The sequence below is a fragment of the Eublepharis macularius genome, chromosome 2 (assembly GCF_028583425.1).
Source record: "Eublepharis macularius isolate TG4126 chromosome 2, MPM_Emac_v1.0, whole genome shotgun sequence".
Taxonomy (NCBI): Eukaryota; Metazoa; Chordata; class Lepidosauria; order Squamata; family Eublepharidae; genus Eublepharis; species Eublepharis macularius.
Genome location: NC_072791.1, coordinates 92,695,099 through 92,718,832, shown reverse-complemented (window position 1 = coordinate 92,718,832; position 23,734 = coordinate 92,695,099). Strand labels below are relative to the sequence as shown.

Below are 23,734 nucleotides of genomic sequence, written 5' to 3'. Positions count from 1 at the left end.
CAAGGGCCATGGCTGAGCCTTCCTTAATACAGCATGTGTCTGAGTGAGGCAGACTTCCAGGTCAAAAAACTGCCTGAGGCAGGATGTTTGTGTATTTTTTATGTTTTGTTTATGCCATATTCCCACCCTTGCATGGTTAGTGCATGGTTGTCCTTTTGGCTTGAGCCTCCAGACTTGGGGTACTTCTAAGGCAATGAGAAGCCAAATGGCAGGAGGAGGCTGAGTGGAGGTATCAAGAAAACAGCACTCAGAGCAGAGTGACTTCTTCTTGGCTCCCTTTGTCTGAGAGAAAGAAGCTGTTGAGCTGCTTCTGGGGCAAGGGTCAGGGAAAGCTGCTGTAGCCTCCATGACGTGACTGCAGGAGTTGCCAGGCAGCTGTACAGCCGTTGGGCTGCTGACAGACTCAGTGCTCTTATTGGTCCCCTTTGAGGTAGGGGGGCATAAGAAGTAGGGAATAGCAGTGACTGGGGGGGGGGGCGCTCTGACTCCCTGGAATCCACCCTCATGCGATTTTTGCCGAGGGCCCACTTCCGTTCATTAATGTAGAATTAACTCCAAAAGGAGATGCATTATTTTAGAAACTATTTGCTTAAATCATGCCGTTTCCGTATATCAGTAGGTGTTTGCTGGTGCTGCTGGTGCTGCAACAACATGTGTGTTTTATATTCACCATTCAAATTAATTAATTTCAGAATATGCTGGACATGATGGCACCTATTTCTATCATGCCACTCCCATATTCCCATCTCTCTGCTGTCTTCAGATTTGTCGTCAGTACTTGATCATAGGACAGCTCAGCGCTTGCCTGATAATTGTATGTATGATAATTATTTGTAGTTAGCATGATTTGTTTATGCAAACTTCTTCAGGTTTGAAGCTATGATTTGTAGATCACTATTGCCGTGACTTTAGGCTGCAAACATGGATGAGACTGGCTAAAAGTGCAGCTTCCATAATTCTATTCATTCAGCCATTTTTTAAAAGTAAAATGTTTAACATGGCCATATAATAAAGCCAGAAGTTTGCTGTTTTAATCACTACATCTGCTTTTCTGTTATGAAACACATTTTCCCTCATTTCATTCACATTGGGTTCATCTGGCATTCAATGCTTGTATCTTTTTAATTGGATCCCATCTGGCAGAAGGGACAATTTTCACTAATTTCCCCCCTTTTGCTGTAGACCCACACTTTGCTTTCTTGCTGTTCCTGAGGGTTTCCTTTGCTCCAAGACCAGTATCTTAGGGATTTCAGTGGGCTGCAATAGGAGGGGCATTGGCAAAACCAACAGAAAAACAATCTGTGGATTCAGTCCTTTCACATTATTTAGTAAACTTGTTTAAATTCATTCCTCTGAAGTCAAGTGACTTGCACTTGTTTTTTCATTATTATTATGGCTGACTTCTGAAGATAACAAGAACTGTAGAGCAGGATCAATAAAATGTTCTCAGAGTTACCTTCAAAATGCTTTTCTGCTGGGGAAGTGAAGAACTACTGGGAGCGTGTAGCTTCTCAGAAACCTTACATTTTCACTGTCAGTGATATCAGCTGTAATCCTGAGAACACTTGGCTGGAAGTAAACCCTACTGAATAAAACGGGACTTACTTTTGAATAGACCTGCTTGAGTTTGATCTATAACCAGTTCAACCCCTCAGATTCCTCATGGTATTGCTTGCCAATACATATCTTGATTCAAATATCTCCTGTCTCTGTGGCTTCCTGTCAAAAGGAGTGAGTAAATATAAGCAATGGTGTAAATTATTGTTATCAGTGATCAGTGTTAAAGCTAGTAAAATACATTTAGTGCTTGAGAAAAATTCTGTTGTTGGAAAAAGAGGATGAACATTTGCATCATTACATTCCATCATGATCTAGTGATTAATATGTTGTTTTCTGGCCGTGCTGATCTATGTGCAAGTAAGTTGAATGCTAAGACTATTGTAACGTGCTCTTTATAGGACTGCTGTTTCCAATTTTATCTTCTTTTCTTAACTACCTCACTTTACAAATCTCTGCCTATCAGCATAGCCCTTCATAAGATGCTGTTCTTTTTTCCAAAACTCCTACCCCCTTCTTCTCTCCTCAGCATCTCCAGTATATATCCCCTCTCAGTCACATTCTTTCATCCAGTCAGAACACTTCACTCCTCGCTCTTTCTCAGTCTGTCACTCAAATACACTCCACTGCTTACATACATACTCTCCTTCCAAAACAACCTCTTGTAATTGTAAATGTAAATTGGGTACATAGTTCTTGGTGGAGAGTTTACAGTACTCTCTGTCAAGAAGTATGCACCCAATTTACGTTTTTGCGCATTTTTTACATCTTATCTCATAAGTGCATTATAGGCCTGTTTTGAGAGCTCTACACTACTTGCCAGTTTGTTTTTGAGTTCAGGTTAAGGTGCTGGTTGTTTCCTTTATGGCCTAGCACCCACTTACTTATAGGACCATCTATCTCATTGTGTCAACCATTGGTAATGTAACCGGTAAGCCCCAGTTTTGTAGATCAGGGACTTGTTCTGTCCGTGTTCTACCAAAATCCCGTTTTTTTTAGAATTCGGGCTAACAGTGTCCATTATTATTTGTCCTTTGCTACAGTTTTAAGACTCTTTTTTTTTTACAGCAGAAAGTTTCCTCAAATATCTGCAGACTTTGTTGTAAAAATCTAGTCTTCTCAGACAAGGGCAATTGCTCCAAACATTATAATATGCCTGCTAGCCCTCCAGTTTTTCTTTGTAACAGTTTTGGAATGCCTGAATAATAATGATAACAGTGTGCTTATATACTGCTCTTCTAGAAGATTAGTGCCCCACTCTGAGTGATGATCTAAGTCAGCGTTGTTATTATCCTCACAATACAGCTGGGGAGCTGAGACTGGCTTACTCAAGGCCACCTTCTGAGCTCATGACAGTAGTGGGGTTCAAACTGGCAGTGTGCAAAGTGCTGATTTGCAGCCTAACCACTTAAACACTATGCTACAGCAACTCTTACTTTTTTCAAGATTTTTACTTGCCTGTTGCTGAAACATTCCTGCAGAGTTAGCAAAGTAGTTCTCATGACTAATAGCATCATGCTTTATGTAAACATCAGTTGCGATTATTCTATTATTTAGTCTTATTACTGTATGGATCATAACCATTTCACAGGCACATCTCCATTTTGTTATCAAAGTTACACTCACTAATTTAAACTTCCTTTTTGCTAACAAAGACTGTTAGCATGAGTGGGGAAACCGTTAATCTTAGGTGTTCTTCATCTGTGCTGTCCTTAAATTCACAATATGAAGTATTTCATACTTCGTCTTCAAGTATCCCAGTAATATAATTTTAATGACCTGGACTTTGTAAAGCACCTGTGCAAAATTTCTGGGTATTTCATTTTAAGTTTGAAGGAATATGCAAACATAATATGTGAAAATCAAAGATAGTGTATATATGTTTGAACACATTGTGTCAAATTGATCCTTTCTCTGTTTGCATATACATGTTTCATCATTTCATTGTTTCATATTTCACATATAAAAGCTTTTAAATCCTTTTTGTGAGACGATTGGTCCACAAAAAAAATTCTTCTAAATCCTGGGATGTGTCATTAGACCAAAGCTTGTATTTTTACAATTCTAGCCAACCAGTCTGGGTTCTTCTGTGGCTGCTCACATAGTGCTTAAGGATGAATCTTTGTCTATGCTACTTGTGAACTATATCATCTGCAGAGGCTTGGGTATATTGTCATATTATTGTTGATTAGATTTTATTACCTTTTCAGTTCTGTTCTCAGAAATGAACTTTCTCTTATTTTACCCAGAAATTTTACACAATGTGACACAGGCTGCTGCTCGGTTCATCATTTCAGAATCATTGTCAGAGCAGCAGACAGTAATTAGTTGCTAATATCAATTGTACCCCCTGCCCAATTAAGTGAGTAAATACAAAACAAATTATAGGTTTTTAAAGTTTACAGTTGGTTTTGACGTTATGTTATCCATATAGTCTTCCAAAGTAAACACCAAAGCAAACAACACAGAAATGTCTTGTTACTATTCTAGTATTCTATATGGCAAACCTTTTCTTATATATTTGTATGATTTTAATTAACACAAGTAATTTCTATAATTATAATTGTTCTGCAGGGAGGGGGAAGTATTGCAGATAGGGTTGCCAGCTCCAAGTTGGGAAATTCCTGGAGATTTGGGGGGTGAAGCCTGGAAAAGGCAGGATTTGGGGAGGAAAAGGACCTCAGCATGGTATAATTCCATAGAGTCACCCTCCAAAGCAGCCAATTTCTCCAGATTAATTGATCTCTGTGGCCTGGAGATTAGTTGTAATTCTGGGAGATCTCCAGCCACCACCTGGATACTGGCAACCCTAATTGCAGACCTTGATCTTAAGATCTCTTCTTTATATCCTTCGTAGAATACCATGTCGATCTGAACAGATAGTGGTGTTCTGCAGAGCTGGTATCAGGTTGTATCTTTCACCTTCTGGGAAGAAGAAAAGACAATTGCAGCCTTCTAATGAAAACATAGCATGTTCCAGTTGATCAGATGTCTGTGACATCAGATGAATTTAGATGTCCCTTGAAAGTCTGAGAGCAGAGGGAAAATGTGGAAGTATTAACAACACTGAAGATTAATTTTAGAAAAAGCATCAGATAGTGAGTCACTGGGGGTCAAATTGATGAGGACAAGAAATCGCATATGCAGTGTCTCTTCCTAGATCATTTTCCTGTAGTTGAATAATTCCTCTCTTTGTTGGATAAATTCAGCTATTTCTAAAATAGACAGACATTGCAGGTTGCTACTTTATTCCAAAACAAAACATGCAAAAAACCAAAAAGTGCCATGCCATATCATTTATTAGGCCCAACTAAAATAACAGAGTGCAAGCTTTTTCATCAGGCTAGAGGTTAAAAAAACAACAAAAAAGTGTCGTGTGGGAGGAGAGAAAACTGTACGCAATACAGTCAGTGGCGCAGACATGTATTGGAACATACTTATATTGGTGCAGATGCAGTCTAAAGAGGATCCTATCAGTTCAATTTTTTATTTAGTCAGAATCTACTTGTTAATGCCATCATTTTTTGGTTCCCAGGTCATCCTCAGGTTGCATCCTTCTGCTTGCTTTGTTTTAGGCTTATATATTCTTTACAGCTGCTGCACATAGTAGCTATTGAACCATTCTTGTGCAGTAGGTGGAAAACATTCTCTCCCCAGCATCTTTCAGAGTACAGTATTTGCTCAAGTGGACGTCGAGTTTTTTTCCACAGCTATGTTATCTGAAGGGGTGTGTGTCTTACATTGCATATAAGTTGCTGTTAAAACCACTTAATTTTTTAAGGTGGTAGTCTTACATTCAGGATTGTCTTCCTTTTGAGTAAATATGGTACCTCCCCCTCCCCCCCCCACCTCCCAATTGTAGTAGAAGGAATAAAGCTTCTTGTTTGTGTGGGAGTGTTTCACACAGAAGTCTTGATATAGTAAACAACTTATATTCCATCTCCTGATGGCAGTCAACATCTGTGTTGACCACCTTTACACACCAGTGAAGTAAATGCACAGTTGGTGCCAGTTATTATGTTTGATTTAGATACATATTGATATCTCATCATTCAAGATGAGGAGTTTCCAGGGCAGCTAACAAACAAAACGTCAGCCATAAAAGCAAAGAACTATCAATGAAATCTATCCAATAAATAGTAATAAAAGAGGAAGCAACAGTACAGAACAGATCAGACAAGAGCATAAAAAATTAACGTTTACTAGCATAGACCTTAGCCTGGTATCTAAAGGCCAGTAAGATAAGTGTCAGGTGACCATCTCCTAAGACACGTCTACAGAGAAGTCCATATGTATAGTGTGACACATCTCGTCTCTGAAGATGGGGAACCTGGAAAAATAACTCATTTGGAGATTGATGGTCCTTACTGTTGTTCGTTATTGCACTTTGCTCAGTGAATGTCCTAGCTGTTGATTATATTGTAATTCACTTGCACAGTGTAATCTGCCTTGGATCTCCATGGGAAAGGTGGACAATAAATGAATGAATGAATGAATGAATGAATGAAAGAAAGATCAAAACCAGCACTTTGAATTGTACCCAGAAAAATGGAAGTGTTTTTAATTTCAATATGGTATATGGTGAACAGTATTCCCCAGTTGGAAGTCTAGCTGTTTTCAATTAATTTTCAGAGGCCGGACCACTTACAACACACAGCAGCAGTCTAACCTGGATATTATCAAGGCATAACAGCCTTGCCTGGGTTATTCCAGGGAAGGCCTCGGTATCGCATATTGAATAAATCCTTGATGGGGTAAAAGCAGGCTTATATTGTAAACTTAACTTTTTCTATATGTCCCCTTTTTGTCTAGTTTCCCCAGATTTATCCTCTTATAAGTCAAATCCACAAATCATCAGTTCATTTTTTTCTGTTTCATGCAGAAAGTCAGTGAGGGCAAGATCACCAATGTCTTGATATTCTCATGGGTTTTAACATAGAGAACCAATTCAAATGCTTAGTTACTAGCATGACATGGATGTGTTTCTAATTTCATGTGAATACAAGTTGCTTGTTCGAAAGCTTTCCCTTCCACTTACACTTTCCACTTACACTTACACAGCACTTACACAATGCAGAATCTTACACATGAAAATAAAGGCTAGGCAAGCTTTGTTTCATATGGGGAGGATTTAGTGTGACAGGAGTTTTCAAACAAGTACCCCCCCCCCCATTATGAAACCTGAGAGTTCTTGGATATGTGTTTACCTAGTTTACATCTGAATATATGATTGGCTATGAATTTGTGATCCTAAGCATATTGATATGAAAGTTCTGTTGAAATCAAATGCCTTAAAATATGTATGCCCCCTTGGGGTGTTGTAGATCAGAGTTCAGACTTCTCCTTGTCCAGCAAAGAGACTAAAGACAGATAAGGAGGGGGCTGAACACCTGATACCACTACAGGCGGAGGCAGTTGAGACATCTTGAGGAAACCCCTTTCATGTGCAAAAGGAACTCTTAAGAATCCAAGTCAGCCCTCTCACCCTGGGATACAGCCCTGCCTTCTCATTTGGACCCCTGACACTCCCACCCCAGAGCCCACTGCAGCACCTGAGTGAAGCCTCTCTCTGACGAAACCAAGAACCACCCCAGCTCCATCAAAGTACTTGCCAATGCAGCACTTTTAAGAACATCTAGCCTGCTCCTGCAAGTGTGGGGCTTGCATCTGCACTTCCTTGGCAAGAGCATTTAAGGCCTCGGCTTACCCTCAGCCTTTGCTGGATCAATATCTAAGATATTACACTGTTAGCTCCAGCTCCAGTAACTTGGCTTCTTGATCTTCTCGAGCAGGACAGCTTGCTATTGGAACATAAATTTAGTTCATGAACCTGGTATCATGACAAGTATCATGACACTAAAAGGCCTTACATATCCTGCTGCATCTAGTAGCAAATTCACAAGAAGAAAATATTAGTCAGGATCAGGGATGGATGACGGTTGTATCTTGAGGAAAGAAGTAGGGTACTCTTCTCTGGATTTTGATCAGAAGACTGGAAGTGTATTTTACTGTGCAACCAGCCTATGTCAGCTTGGATCCATAATGGATCCATGGTTATGGTGATCATGTATTTGAATGTGGTAGAGGCTTAACAAAGCTTGGTTGTTTTTGCCAACTCTCCATCCCTGACAGGGAGGAGTGGGGCTCTTGATTATGATGTCACATCTTTGACCTCTTAAGGTGGGTTGAGGAGGGTTCATCATGCAATCTTTTCCAAAGTTGGCAAAATTGGAAGATGTCTCATTTTTCTCATCTTGAAAAAAACCCACTCTATTGTGTGAAGCTACAGATAGAAGTTTTACCACACTTTGATTAAAAATTAGGTAACATCAGGTGGAGGTATAATGCAAATAAAAATATTTTCTAGTCTAGATGTCAACTTTTGGATACTAGTGGCCTTCCCTGTAGTAGACTATAGTTTATCTGTACCTGCCTATTTTAAGCCAAGAGAATGGTCTGTCTCTTAATTCTGCTAATTCAAATGTTTTTTAATACTTGATATCCAGAGTGAGTATTAGTGTTCACAGACGTCCTACCTACTAAGACTGCCTGATTCCTGCCATTCATTTTGATTTTCCTCCAGGAATTAGCAGTGTACTGTTTTCACTTTTTATTTCCTTTTACCATCACAGGAAAATTCACCAAAGTTTTGTTAGTCACTGTTTCCTTGTACACTGAGAACAACAGAAGGGGATTTTACTCTGAAACAGCTTGTCCTGCAAAAGTTAAGCAAGTTCATAGCTTAAAAGAGTTTTGTCTGGAATTGTATCCACAACCTCATGTAGAGACAGGAGTAATGTTGTACATTTGCTCTTGCCTATAAATGAGATAGTGAAAAATGAGTAACACTTCCATTTAGCTTTTATAATGTAAGAAAAGAGAAGCATTAGTTGTAGATGAATAAGCATGTGCAGTGAGTCAGATATGGCTGCTGAAAATCTGTTTCTTTTAATGAGGTAACAATGGAGGTGTGTTCCATAGTAAACATAAAGCAGTATTAGGACATACTTGATTTATCTGCCTTGTTAAGGACAATGTTTTTTTCATGGTGGAAATTGCATACCTGAGCAGGTGTATCTGTGATAGCAGATAGAAAAGCTATGTGAAGACTTGAAATAATTAACTCCCACCCAAGCAGAACTGGATGTAGAGAGGTCTAAAACCCATGAAACAGTTTTCCCTGACTGCCACAAGACAGGGTTATGTATAAGGGGAGATGGAGGTAACCCACAGAAATGAGATATTTAGTTATCTAAGATAAAAAATTCAAAATATAGATCCCATGTCACAAAAGTATAATAATTAAATACCTTACAATTTGCTGACTTTTAATGGTCCCCAAAATTCAGTGGTTGAGACAGGACATCTCACACTACCTGATAAAAGGGCCTACACCTGCCTGAACTCTCAGGTGCCTATTGCTGATATATAGAATTAGCTTTATGAGGCAGGAATTCCAAATGAATTGATGTAATGGCGATACCAATTTGAAAAACGGAAACAAAAACTAAGGGAGAAAGAAAAAAGTTTACCTGCATGGGTCCTAAGTTGTGAGCCAGCATGAAACAATAAACTGTACAATGTATTACTCATGTGTCACAGAAGCAGATTTTGTTAGAACAGGAGGATTTAATGCTGTCCCTTTCCTCAGGTTTTAGAGGGGGACAAACCAGAAAGTTAGAAGGATAGAGAAGTCAGGACATCTGTTTAGTCCTTATTGCTCTGAACTATCCTTTGATGTATAGATTGCTCCTCTCAGGACTTCCTCTTTTTGACATCCTTCTCTTCTTCATTTCCTCACACAACTATCTCTTCTCTCCATTTTGCACCATGGATTCAGGACTTGTCCTGCAATCCATGTCCATCCTTAGACTAGATAGGTAGATAGGAATCTCTCTCTTTTCTAAACCTAAGCAAAGTGTAAGTTCATTATTTTCTCTCTCATACTCACACCAGCACTCTCTCTCTCTCTCTCTCTCTCTCTCTCTCTCTCTCTCTCACACACACACACACACACACACACACACACACACACACGCACACACATATACATATATACATACACATACACCTTTTAGTAGGTTCAGGATCTAGTTGTATTTTAATATTTTATTTTTATTTTATTTGCCACCGGTTTCTTAAATTAAGGAACTGCTTCTTCTTTTTTTTATTTCAGAAATATTTATAGGGGAGGGGAGGATGCACCGTAATGGCAAAAAGCACCTTAATGTTATTAGTATTATGATAAATTAAAGGAACAATCCTGAACATTTCTCAACATTTCTACCCACAAGTCCCATTTTATTCAATGATCCTTATTCTCAAGAAAGCATTATTAGGGTTACAGGCTTAAAAGTACTCATAATGTTCTGACACATATAAAGCATAGTTTTCATATGGCGTGTTCCTTATTTTGGAACTCTTGAGGTGGCAGCCTTAAGCTTATAATTTTAGTCTTTTTGAAGGATTAGTGAAGGGGTTTTTAAATTGTGTATTTTCTAAACTCAGTAAAATCTGGGTCTGCAGAATACATTTATTTAAAATGGCAAGGCCTTCCTTTGTGCCAGGTAAAATTAGTTTATTTAAAAATTTGTAGCTCTTTGATTTGTTGTCACTTAGGTACTCTGTTTCAATGGTGTCCTGTTTTCAGCTGAAGGAATGGTTTGTTAATAGGAAGTTGTGTGTTAAAGTTGAATTTGACAGCAGTTTAATCTCTGGTGAGAGACCTTCAGTTCCTATGAATTAAAAGTTTAGGATTACTAAATAAATAATATTTGCCTTGGCAAAATAGATGTGATAGTATATCTTGAATAGAGAAAGAAATATATTTCAATATATTGAAATGGGAGACAGGATTTTAAAATAGCTTATAAATGTTATAGCTCAGATGCCTACTGACCTTTTACTTAAATAGACCCTGGGAAACTTTACAGACTAGCATCATTTGTCATTTATACAAGTTGGATGGGCTATCGATCACGGTTGAAAAAAAGATACATACTTCTGCTATTCCTCCTTTCCAATGTAACAGGCTGTTCCTGTGGAATACTATTTTTTAATTGGCCCTGGATAAAACACTGTATATTAAGAGAGTTTTCCAAGCAGGTATTTTTGCTCAGTACACTTATGTGAGTCACTTTGAAATAGTTTATGTATCCAGCACAATCATTTGGGTAACTCTTCTGGTATTGTTCCACTTCATATGACATGTTGCATTGAATATGCTGCATTTCTGAATATTTCTCTCACGTTACCCCATGTTGAAAAGAACTATTCCATCAGGGTGAAATGTTCTAATCCAGAATGTTTTTCTGACAATGCTAAATTTCTGTGTAGAATGCTCAAAATGCAGCTACCCTTTTTACTTGTAGCTGGGAATAGCACAATTCAAGAAAAAAATCTTACGTTTTTGTGGAATGTGTAGGTCAGACCTTAAACATTTCATTACCTGTTTGAGATATTCTATTAAATCTGGAAAACAGATATAGGTGCATTCTTTCAGATGAGTTATAAATGCTGAATCCTTCAGATATTGCAACTAAAGATAACATTTCATTGCAAGGACAGCTTGCAGATGATGAGCTGACTTAACTGCCTATTACTGATCCAAAGAATGCACCACCAACAGCTGCCAGTTGACTAATAGAATCAGAGCTTGGATTACCATCCCTCGGTGCTACTGTATTAACCAGGTAGGCAACAGTAGCCATGTCTACATCAGGCAAGTGAGACTTCCAGACAAGAAGGCAACATCTGTAGTAAAAAAAGTAGAAGGGGAAGAAGGGAACTGTGATGATCTTTCCTCAAAGGCACAGCTTGGATTAATAATGTCTAATGTTGCATTGAAATTTAAAAGTCTTTACAAGAGAACATACCTTTACTTCAAATGTGTGTACTCCTCAGTTAAAAACTCCTCTTTGCTTACCTTTCCCCTTGCACATTCTTTACATGGTGTATACATGTATACTCCAGCACGAATATTATGCCAAAATGCTTTACACAATCCTGTAAAGTAGACCAGTATTATCTCCCTATTCTAGATGAATTGCTGAGGCTGATAAAGTAGCTATGTGAATTTTGTAACATAATGAATTAAGAACATAAGAATAGCTCTGCTGGATCAGAACAATGGTCCATCTAGTCCAGTATAGAGATGGGCACGAACAGGAAAAAATCTGAACATGATGTTCATTGTTCGTTGCCATCCACGAACAGGGACTCACGAACAACCAAGAACATGGCCCTGTTCATGAACATGTTCGTGGTTGGCTGTTCATGGGGGCCAGCAGGCTCTCCTCCAGCCATCATCCAAGTTTGGTCAAGATCCCTACTGCACCACTCCCAGAAACCTGACCTGAGCAGGTGCCAGGAAAGGTACCAATAATAAATAATAGCTTGGCTCCAGAGCCTGGCAGCAACCCTGGAACTTGAAGGGGTAGATCCCTATCCCAACACACACAAAGAAAATTCAAGCTCCAATGTACTCTCTCTATCAAAATGCCAACAGCAACTCTCTCCCTCTCCACTGTCTGCAAAGTCAGAGCTGGGAGCCCCCCTCCCCCCTGGTCTTTGCTCCCTTGTAACAAATTTGGAGCTCCACACTTGAAAGGAAGACATGCCTATCAAGCTAAATTGGGCTTAGATTGGGGTTTCCAGGGCAACAGCAGGAGTTCAGACAGAGTTCAGACAATCCCTGCCTAAGTTGCCAAGGAAATTGATTGCAGGTGCCAGACTGGCTTGATGAACAGCAACAAATGAGGCTTGCAACGACCACCTGTTTGTTTAGAATGGGGCCTCACAAACAGCTTGTTCTCGAACAGCAGATTGGGCTGTTCTGGCTTTTTTTTGTTCGTATTGCTGTTCATGCCCATCTCTGGTCCAGTATCTCACAGTGGCTCACTAGAAGGCTCACAGACACCAGGCTCAAGCTGTAATGCAGGGGGAAACTGCATTTGCCTCCCAGCCACTGGTGATCAGTTAGAGCCAGTGTAGTGTCATGTTGTGGAGTAATAGTTAAACTAGGATCTGGCAGACCCAGGCTACTATGGAAACTTGGCCTAACCTACTTTACAATTTCCCATTTCCAAACTGATTGTCAAAAGCATCTTACAGCCAGATATAACAGAGATGAAATAATTAGAAGTGAATTTACAGTAAAATATTCAGAAGCATGTTCTAAAAAGAGCACCCAATAATTAATGATATAAATAAAGACAATGTAACTATTGTTGGAGAGCAGAACAAATTTAACTAATGCCTGAAGAAAAAAAAGCAAAACATAAAGGCCTTTTCCCTAATGCCTAAAGAAGAACAGGGAAGGCACCAGGTGAGTCTCTGAAGAAGAGTGTCCTAGAGAAGACATGCCACCACTTAAAAGGCATTATTCCTAATCACCATCCACCTTCCCCTCAATTAGCAGAGAAAAACCTCTGAAGAGGATCTTAGTGCATGGGCAGGATTATATGAGAGAAGACTTCCCATCACGCGGTGTGTGTGATGACGTCATTTCTGATGTCATCACACAGGGAGGAACAGCAGAGAGAGCGGGTAGCTCTCTCTGTCTCTCTTGCCGCCGCGCCCCTTGTCCCTACAGGCATGGGCAGCACATGGGCAGCGGCAAGAGAGCTCTTGCGTGTGCCACGGCCACTGCTGCCCCTGTGCTGCCTGCGCCGGCAGGGACAAGGGGCACGGCGGTGGTTACGGCGAGAGGGAGAGCAGGCTGTGGCCACCGCAGCTCGCTCTCTTGCCGCCGCTGCCCCTGTGCTGCCCGCACTGGCAGGGACAAGGCGCGGTGGCGGTGGAGACGAGAAAGCAGGCCGTGGCCACCGCAGCTCGCTCTCTTGCTGCCGCTGCCACACCCCTTGACCCTGCTGGTGCCGGCTGCAGAGCGATGGTGGCTGTGGCGAGAAAGTGGGTGGTGGCAGCAGTGAGAGCAGCGTGCTCTTGCAACCGCCGCCTGCTTTCTCTATGCCACCGCCTGCTCTCATGGCGCGGGAGCTCGCCCTGCACCCAGGGGTGCGCCATGCCACCCGGGGAGGGGGGCCCCAGGGAGCACGCCCCCCCACCAGGTAAGCGGGCATGGGGGAGGGAGGGTAGGATCGGGAGATCCTCCGTCCCGAGCAGGGGGATGGGAACCCTAGTCTTGTACAGTATATATTTCATGAGGTATGTACCCTAAATATTAAATGGTAGTATTCCCTGAGAAATTTTGAACATCTTGAACTGTCTCCCCAGAGAGACTTGTTTGTCCCCTTCTGTTGCTGTCTTCTACTAATGGGTGAAGACTTGTTTCGTGTGGTGTTCCTCCTTCCTGCCCTATGTTTTAATTTTTGTATGGCTATTTTAGGTTAGGTTTTAATTGTTTTAGTGATGTGGGTTTTTTGGTTTTACTTGTTTTTAAGGTGTGGTTTTATTATGTATGTTTTGAATTTGTTAGCTGCCTTGGTAGCCCAGATGAGGGAAGAAAGGTAAGATTTAAGTTTTATAAATGAATCAATCAATAATTAGGATTGAATAATGTGGAACCAGTTGTAGGAGGAAAACTTGCTTATGATATCTAACGTTATTAAAGGAAACCAACAAATGATCTGCATTCAATTATTTCTGTTCACTGAAAATCAGTAACAGTCTTCTTAACCTAGCCCCTCCCAGCCTTTTAAATGGGCTTATACAGGGGATTAATGTGCCTGTAAAATTGGCATAATTGTGATGAGACTCCATCTGTTGTGGGGGGTGTCTTTCATCCATTAACACTGGAGTGTGTATTTTGCATGTGAGCAGTTTTGGTTAAAGCTGGTTTTGTATACTAAGATTTAAAAAATCACAAGAAAGAAAGGAACTATTGGTATGTGGCATGCTAATACTGTTTCTCTTGGAATGAAAAAATATGTGACACAAGCTACTCCAGAAGTGTTTCTTTGTGCTGCTTGTTACTTCCTGGAAATTTTGTAGTTTGTTTCTGTGAGAAATATGCATTATGAAGAAAAGGAAAAAAAATTAACATATACAGCTATCTCTTTTAAAACTCTGCTTGAACATAAAGTATTATTGCTTCAAAAAATGTATAAATGCAAGAAAGAAGTCACACCAGGATAAAAGCGGTGTAACCAGCGGGGGATTGTGGTCTTAAAAAGTCCTCAGATCATTGTTTGCTTAATTTACATTCCTCATGATTCCAGAGATCTCATGTTTGCTTTCTGTTGTTTTTCTGCAATGTTTGTTTATATAAGTTGTTGATTGATTTTTATCTCCCAGTGCAGAATTGTTTTCACCACCTTAAAAAAAAAGCAAACCTGCTTGATCATGATTCATAACTGTTAGCAAAGAGTTTTTGCTTAGAAGGTATTAGCTTTTAATCAGGATGTGTCGCTAGCAGTGTCTTCTGGAATTAGCATAGAATTTCATAGTTTGCTTAGTCTGAAGTTATTAAACTTGTACAGCTAGATAAGTAGAGCTCTTTTGAATAGTTTAGGAATCTGCTACCACAATACCCAAAAATAGTTATTAAAATCACTGTTTTCCAGTTTTAAAAAAACTATTCAGTTGCTGGAACAAGAAAAAAAATGTTAAGCAAAATTTCCTGAACAGGAAGTTCCATAACTGGGATACCATCACAGAGAAGACTCTAGATCTTGTAACTACCCACTACTAGACAGTTGGAAGTCTTCAATAGAGATGGGCACGAACTGCATTACGAACCTCAAAACCCCACGAAAATGGCGATCGTGCGATCATGGCCTGGTGGATCGTGATCGGCCACGGCCAACGAACCAGCGGTCAGGAGAGGTCCAGTTCGGGGCGTTTGGGCGCGGTTCGGGAAGCCAGACACTCAGGCGCCAGCAATCTATTCTCCTGGCAACGGAGCCAGGGGAATGCCTGAGCTCTGTCTGCCCTCCTTCTGTCGCCCTGGAAACCCAAATGGAAGCCCAGCTCTCCTTGATCAGCAGGGCTTCCTTCCAACCACGGAGCTGCAAAGCAGTTACAAGTTGGGAGAAGACACCCAGGGGAGGGAGGGGGAAGGGGGTGTTCTGTAGCCATGGGCACTCCAATCTCATCCCTGCAAACCCTGATAGGCAGCTCTGATGGCCAAACACAGACCTCCTGTGTTGCTGAATGGGACCCATGCTTATAAATAGGCATGGTCTTCCAAGCTGGGTTTCACTTTCTGAGAGCAGTGGAGTGGGACAGAGCTCTTGCTTGCCTCTTTGCTAGCCTTTGGAGAGACTGAGAGAGTACAATTGAGCTTGGCTTTGGTGGATAGGGATCTATCTCCTCTGGTTCCAGGGCTGCTCCGGGGCCAAGCTCAGTGGGCACCTCGGCTGAGGGCTCACATTAGTGCCTGATCTGTTCAGGTCTGTGGGAGTGGTGGGCTAGGGCTCTAGTCCCTTCTTCCCTCTGGTGCCAGGGCTGCTACAAACTTGCCTCCCTCTGTGACCCCCGCGTCAAGGCAGCATCGCCACGCAGGCGGGTCATATGAAGCACTGGAAAAAGGAGCTCCACAGAGCAGTGCTCCGTTTCCAGAGACAGAGGGCAGGAGAGAACGAACCGGGCCATGGCGAGGGGCAGGTGGTGGAGGAGGAGTGTGAGGGCAAGGTGCAGGAGGTGGGAAGAGAGCCATGCCAGGGAAGAGTCACCCCAACGGACACCTTCGATCTGTGGGCCTCATTGGTGGGCAGCGTGGTTGGCCGCAACACGACGGGCATGTCCCACTCAGTGGAGGACTCGGCGGGGTCCATGGTGCGCGAGTACCTTTCGGAGCCCACCGAGCCCCCCCATGCCAACCCGTTGCAGTATTGGGCGAGGAAATCGGACCGATGGCCGGAATTGTCCATCGTCGCCACCAACATCCTTTCCTGCCCTCCCACCAGTGTGCAGAGCGAGCGAGTTGTCTCCCACCTGGGAGACCTCCGTCCCCGCTGTGCACGTCTACACCTGGACCTGGTGGACATGTTGACGTTCATCAAGGTGAACCTCAACTTACTGGAGCACCCTCCCATGGACCTGGACCTACCCGAGGTCTAAGCCACCCTGGGGTGGTTGCCGGCCCAGCTCGTCCACAGCGGGCTCAAGCCTCCCTCAGTTCTCGGGGCTGCTTTCATGGCTGGTGACCCTTTTCCCTCCTCTCCCTGGCAAGTTCCCATTCCCTCTTCACACCTCTCCCTCTCTGGATCTGCTCAGATGCCTCCCAAGCCCTCTTTCCATCCCGTCCTTTCCGTGAAGGCAGGAAGGTGCCGTGCTGCCAGCTGATGCTGCTTCTGGCCAAGAGGAACAGCTCAGCTGCTGTTGCTGATGTGAGAGTGGCACTGTGCGGAACCCCCCCCCCCTTTCCATGGGCACCTGGTGTTCCCTCTGAGCAGGGGGGAGTGTGTCTCTCCCACCCTTTCCATGAGGGCAACGAGGTGGGTGTTGTCTTCTGCTGCCGCTTTGGACCACCAGGGGCGGCTCAGCAGCTCGCGCTGAGCTTGACAGGTTTGAGCTGCACAGTACCCCCCCCCCTTTGCATGGGCACCTGCTGTCCCCTCTGGGCAGGGGGGAATGGGTAATGCCACCACGACCCGTCACGTCCTTTCCGCAAAGGCAAGAAGGTGGTTGATGCTGGCTGCTGCCGAAGAGTTCCTCGGTGGGATGCTCGGAGGAGGACTCGCGGCTGTGGGTGGACCTTCACACTCCCCCTCCTAATGAAATGTCCTCTCCCTCCTGTCCTTTCCAGCAAGGCAGGAACGTTGGCGCTGTCAGCTGCTATCGGGTATGTCCTAAGCTGGAGCCTCAGGCGAGGACACCTAGTAGCTGGGGGATCAGGCTTCCCCCGTGCGAATGTCGCGTCCTCTCCCCCACCCCCGCTGGGAATACCAGTGCGTTCCACTATGGCGGGGTGGTTGCAGGGGACCTCCCCACTCCCCCCCCCGTGTGACACGTCCTCTCCCTCCCATCCTTTCTGGCGAGGCAGGAAGGTGTGTGCTGTCAGCTGCTGTTGGGTATGTCCTAAGCTGGAGCCTCAGGCGAGGACACCCAGTAGCTGGGGGATCGGGCTCCCCTGTATGAATGTTGCATCCTCTCCCCCCCCGCCGGGAATACCAGCGCATTCCACTTTGGCCTGGTGGGCGGGCACATGGGAGGTGCCGCCAGAGAGCAGCCAGACCCCCCGCCTCCTAAAGGGGAGGTGGCTCATCACTGCGTCCCCGTGCCCGCCAGGCTAGGTGGCCGCCAGCCTCAACCACATTCCTGCCCTCGCTGGGAATACCAAGGTGCTCCACTTTGGCCTGGTGGGCAGGCACATGGGGGGTGCCGCCAGCGAGCAGCCAGACCTCCCGCCTCCTCCCTGTGCCCACCAGGCCCGGCGGCCGCCAGCATCACCCATCGTTCCTGTATTGCTGGGAACAGTGGCGGGCCCCGCTTTGGCCTCCACAAACCACGGTTCAGTTCGGGAACAGGAGATGTTCGTTGCTGTTCGGGAATTCGTGATCGTGTTCTGCGCCGAACCACGATCCGCTGGTTCGTTAATTTTTTTTGGTTCGTGCCCATGTCTAGTCTTCAAGTCTCTTCAGACAATGAGTGTGCAGAGTAATAGCAGAATATATGAAAGGAAGTTTATTGCAAATATGTAAGATCCTCAGCCAAACAGGGTTTCTAGAGGCCCAAACCAGCACTTTGAACTGTGCCTAGAAACTAGCACAATCTTTTACAATACATATTAGTCTCTCCTAATTTAAATGGAAGCAATTGTGATATGGAGCTGTCAAGGAAGACTTCCAAAACTGCAATTGGTCCAGAACCGGAATCCAACACCATTCTGAATGAAAAGGAAATGGGTGCAGCTGGGGTTAAATGACTGGCTGGCTATTGGTGAAAAGCCACTGTGAGCAGAAGGAACAATTGGGCCCCAAGTGATATTGAAGTCTGTGAAGACTGCATAGACTTTAATAGTCACCACAGAAATTTCTGGTGCAGTTGTTCTTGGGGTAGATTTTGTTTGAGAACACCGTGGATCCTGGATTTTACTGGGATTCCTGAATATATCCAAAAAAATACTGATAGTATTTTTTGTGTACATTTTCATACTGGGTATACAGAATTGTACATCCTCAGCCAATACGTAAGAAATTATATCATGTTCCTGGGACATATTGCCAGTGAGAATGGACTGGAGCCCCAACCCCCCAAAATAGATGTGATTAAAAAAACTAGAAGATGCCAACAACAGTGGATGATGTGCAAAGATTCCTTAGGTTCCGCAGTTTCTACAGAAGATTTGTAAAAAATTTCTCAGACAAGCCATTGCCTCTGTACCAGCTAACAAAGGACAACTTTGTGTGAGAAGCAGAGCATCAGGCAGCATTTGAATCGCTGAAGGAGGATCTGCTCAATTATTAATTTTATTTATTTTGCCATTTTAATCCTAGTTTTAAATACTTTTTAAATATTCACATATTTTTATGGTTTTATGCTCACTGTCTTGGGAACCCTATTTGGAAGGAAAGGTGGCATAAAAACGTTTTAAAATAAATACTAATTAAATGGAAAAGTGAACTCTTCTTGTGATTCTCAGGATTGTTGGGTGTTGGGTTGCTTTAAGTAACTTTTGATATGTAGATTTCTGGATCCATAATTATTTATATAGAAGGATCCTAATGTTTCTTGAGGAATTATTTGTATAAAATAGGTGTATCAGTAAATCATAATCACATTCAAAGGTTTGCAAAAGTTAGGAAAAAGTGACTGAAGTCATCACATTCTGAAAATTATGTTTTTCAAAAACTTGTATTATTTTGGACAACTAGTGAGAAATGATAGAAAATCAGGTATGGGTTTACCCTTTCAAACATCAGGCTCATCCATATTCCTTTAGCAAGAACACTGCTTAGTTGAAGATTATAACAATAGCATCCTTCATCATTAAAAAGACTCTCTGTAAAAGCCATGTAGAGAGTCTGGTCAGATATTACTTCTCCAAAACCTTCATGTTGCACTTGCATTTTACTGATATGTTTGTAGCAGGAAAAAATATCCATGGAATGATTAATTCAGAGAGAAATTTTGTGGCACGTTTACTTCCTGAGTCAGAAATACCCATGTAGATTATTCAGTGTGAAGAATGTATAAGTCTGTCTCCACTGTGTATTATAAAGTATATCGCACCGGAACACAGGGAAATTAATTGCTTAAGAGGCTGGGAAGATGAGGGAAAAACCTATAATCGTTCATCACACTCTCTAGAGTTTGTGAGCATTATAAATCTAAGTTATACAAATTATATTTATTAAGTTCCACACATTCATCATGCTCCTTTTAAAAAAATAGGTCTCTGAATAATACAGATGGTCTCTAGTTTTTAAGCAGAGGTATATAAATCGAATGTTATGTTATTATTTACTGTACAGCATTCCTGGTAAGTGCTGCTGTATTCAATGGAAAATGCCAGGTATGGTTCTTACAACTCAGTCCTCATGAAGAATCCTCCAGTTACATTAATAGTTAAATTATTAATGTTGTGTCTTTAGCAGAGGAAGCATTTTGACTGTTGGATATCCTATTACCTTTGGCATGTTAATAGCCGGAATTATAGGAGACATGCTGTGTGAGGTGAGACCTCCTAATACGTACTGGTCTCTGATTCTTTGAGTATGTGGATATTCTTCGCCCTTGGTTCACTTATGGTTTATTTCCTGATGCCTAGATTTGTAGCTTATATTTTGGAAAAGAATAGAACAGATAGTAATATTGAGGTGATACAGTTCCTCAGTGTCCTGAAGTGAAAAATAGGGATGGTGCCCTGTGATTTTTCCTTCTAGAGACTGAGGTAAAGCATTGCCTTAACCTTAAAAGTAGGGTGCTTATATGTGTATCAAGATGTTGATCGCAACATCTATTTCCTGCTCTGTTAAGAAATAACCCTGACTGCTTCCATGTCCTCACCACAGCAACAAGTAAATAGCAAAAGGCAGGAATGATGTCTACATACCCTGTCCCCATACCATCTAAACCTGTTGCCACCCCTCCCCTGTCGCACTGGCACTTTGCACAGGGAACCTTTCACAGCTCAGACTCGTTGCTTAAAGTTCTTTACAGAGCTGGGAGGGGGGATGTGGAGCTTGGTTCTCCTTCACCGTGCTGATCACAGAGGAGCGTGCAGATGGACACCCCACCTGCAGCCACTCCAGTTTCCCCCATTTATTTTATTTATAATCCACTTTTCTTCCCAATGGAGACCCAAAGCAGTTTACAATACCAAAGTCTCCAACAAAAACAAACAGGAGCAAGAGGAGAAGGCTTCTCAGTGAAGAGCAAGGCTTCTTCTGCTTGAACAGCAAGTCTGATCCAGTAGACATTCTGTACTTGGACTTCCAAAAGGCTTTTCACAAGGTACCTCACTAAAGACTGCTGAATCTGTTTCGTGGTTATGGGATAAGAGGAGAGGTCCCCTTATGGATTAAAAATTGGTTCAAAGGGAAGCAGAGAGTAAGAATAAATGGACAGTTCTCATAGTGGAAGTAAGCAGTGAGGTCCCACAAGGATCAGTATTGGGACCTCTGATTTGGAATTGAGGGTGAGCAGTGCGGTTGCCAAGTTCACAGATGATACCAAGTTATTCAGGATGGTGAAGACCATAGTGGATTGGAGGATCTCTTTAAAGTGGGTGAGTAGGAATAACGTGGCATGAAGTTCAATGTTGTAAAAAATAAGGCACACAGACTGTCACAGGCTGCATGGAGTGCTAGGAGAGGGAGAGGGGGGGTTGGTTCCATTTACAGCCCCCCCCTTTGCTGCAAGCTGAGCCATTGCCTTCCTCTCGCTTGTCCTCTCTGACTTTGCTTACCTGCTTTCTCTTTGGGTTGATCATTGTGCCCAAGCTGCTGGAGCAGCCAGAAAGCAAGTGGTGGTGTGGCAGGGAGTGCCTCTTGATGCCCTGGAGCAGAGCCTGAGCAAAGAAGTGCAACTCCCTTCTACCACCCAAAAGTGCCTTGGACATGGCAGCATGTGCCTGCTTTGCTCCTGTGCCAGGCCAAGTGGGTGGCTGGGTGAGCCTCTTTTCAGGCTAGCTGCTCCGAGACTGTGACCCACCTCAAAGTGGTGCTCACTGCCAGCCAGCCTGGTGACTGGTTGGCCAAAGTGGTGTCATGGCTGCCTTCTGTACTCCACTTCTGGGTGCCTCTTTGGGGCTGGGCTGAGCCCTTTACCTGAAGCACACTGGTTACTGCAGCCATCTGTATCCCCTCATTATAGAATGTGTGCATCTGATAGAAGATGGCAGACTTGCAAGAGAGCATGACTTCTCATTTGCCAGATACTTTAAGGAATTTTAGGCCCTTTTGTACAAGACCTTTACAGATGAGCAGCTGTACTGATGCAGTTGTACCAATTCCATGCTAGTGGTGTACGGAAAGATAGACTACTGTAATGTTTTATCATGTAAATATCTTTGTGTTTTATTTCAGCTAATTAATGTGGGGTTCTGAATATATGTTTACTGTAGTTAAAAAACAATTAATTAAACAGGTCCGCCCCATCTCTCTCTTCAACTGGAAATGTATTAATTACCTTAAAAATTTTAATTCATTAAGCTGTTTTCCAGAAGGGGGGAAATGGAAACTTGTCTGTTTTGTAGACATGAATAAAATACAAATATACTTCAGGTTATAATATTATAACAATGTAAGGAATAGCTCAACACTTCTGCAGTTTCCTTAAACTCATAAATACTACATTATTTTTGTGTACATGTTGCTGATAGGAACTGAAATATAATAATGTTGGCACCGCACCATCTTTTTTTTTTTGCTCCCCCTCTAAAAATGGTTTCACTTTTGTTTGTGTCTTCATCTTAAAGATTATTACATAAGATGAAATGGCTACACTTACATCATGTTCTGCCTATGAACAAGCTGAAGAACAACCCTAACGATTAGGCTAGGATCAAAGCGGGGGGCGGGGGCATTTGGCCAGAGCCTCAAGCTCAAGCAGGGGTGTGGGCGCTCAGGGTTTGGCATTTGATAGCTTTTGCAAGTTGGTTTTTATGCATATCATGTGTTATCAACTTTTATTGTTGTTTTGGCTAGGAGCCTCAAAAGCTGGAAGTGGCCTAGGCCTCCCTGAACCTCGAGACAGCGTGGCAAGGATTGTTCAGTGTGTCATGGGAGAGCTGTAGTGAAGTGGTTGCATTTCATCATTTTCCTTAGGAGACTACTGAATTGTCTTACTAGTTTTCCTAGAGGCCTTTGTTCTGATTTGCAGCCTGAATCTATCTCTTTTGCACTTCGTTCCATTACTTCTTTCCTCTTCTAGCATTGCAAAATAGAGCTATCAGTTAAAATGACACAATTCAAGGCTCACTTTGTATATTGCAAACCATTACATTGCTTTCCTTCTAGTAGAAAGACAGTCTTAATATATTACATACTTGATTAGCATTTTGTTGTGGCCATATCTGTGAGTTGGAATTTGTCACTTGTGCCATACAATAAGATTGCCCCTCATTCCTTGCTAACTCTGCTGCAAGAAAATGCTGTGTATGACAGTACACATTTATTTCCCATCTGCATGGTATGAATATATGTTCTATTGTAATGGAGATATATATTTTCTTTCCACTAAGGTTTCTGTTGTGATGAATAAGTGGAGGAATAGATAAGGTGAAATTAAACTTCTGTGAAAAAATGTGGCTGACTTCAATATAATTCCTGCTGTGCATCTTCATAACAGTTTGCTTCCCATTGACAAAATGCAAATGCTGTTCATTGTTGTGTTATTGATTTGCTTTCAGAAAGCAGCTGATATCTAATCCAAGCAGGAAATAACTGAGTTGCCTTGTATTTTGCACATATTTTAAAATTTTATTGTTGAATAAAGCATATTAAAGAAACAAGGGAAATCTGCTGTTTTATAAAAGGTGACTGCAAATGCTGCTATTTTACGATATGTTGTTATGATTTAAAGTGATTATGCTATTATAGGATAAATAAAATATTACAAACTGTATTTTGCATCCATTTGAGTTGTTCTAAGGTATCCTTTAATGCTTGGGTCCGGGATAATTACCTGAATATAGTAATTAGGCCTGGGGTAGAGGGGATAACAACCTGATGTGGTTCTAATAGCTTATTCATTGTGTGTGCCATTAATAGTATCGATAAACATTATTCCTTTTGTGTTTTTCTCACTGTATTGGTGCCTAGTGGGCAGC

The 23,734-nt window shown here is 42.3% G+C and overlaps 1 protein-coding gene across 5 annotated transcripts in view; it reads left to right on the top strand.

Annotated features, from left to right (window-relative positions):
• The window catches only part of LDLRAD3 (low density lipoprotein receptor class A domain containing 3), a 230,386-nt gene that overhangs the window by 5,870 nt on the left and 200,782 nt on the right, over positions 1-23,734 (top strand). Inside the window, exon 1 of one of the 5 annotated variants that reach the window (XM_054971892.1) lies at positions 706-814. The exons of the other annotated variants lie outside the window; for them this stretch is intronic. The gene's annotated coding sequence lies outside the window, so the exon portion shown is untranslated. Of the gene's footprint in view, positions 1-705; positions 815-23,734 lie in introns of those variants that run through there. 5 annotated transcript variants of the gene reach the window in all.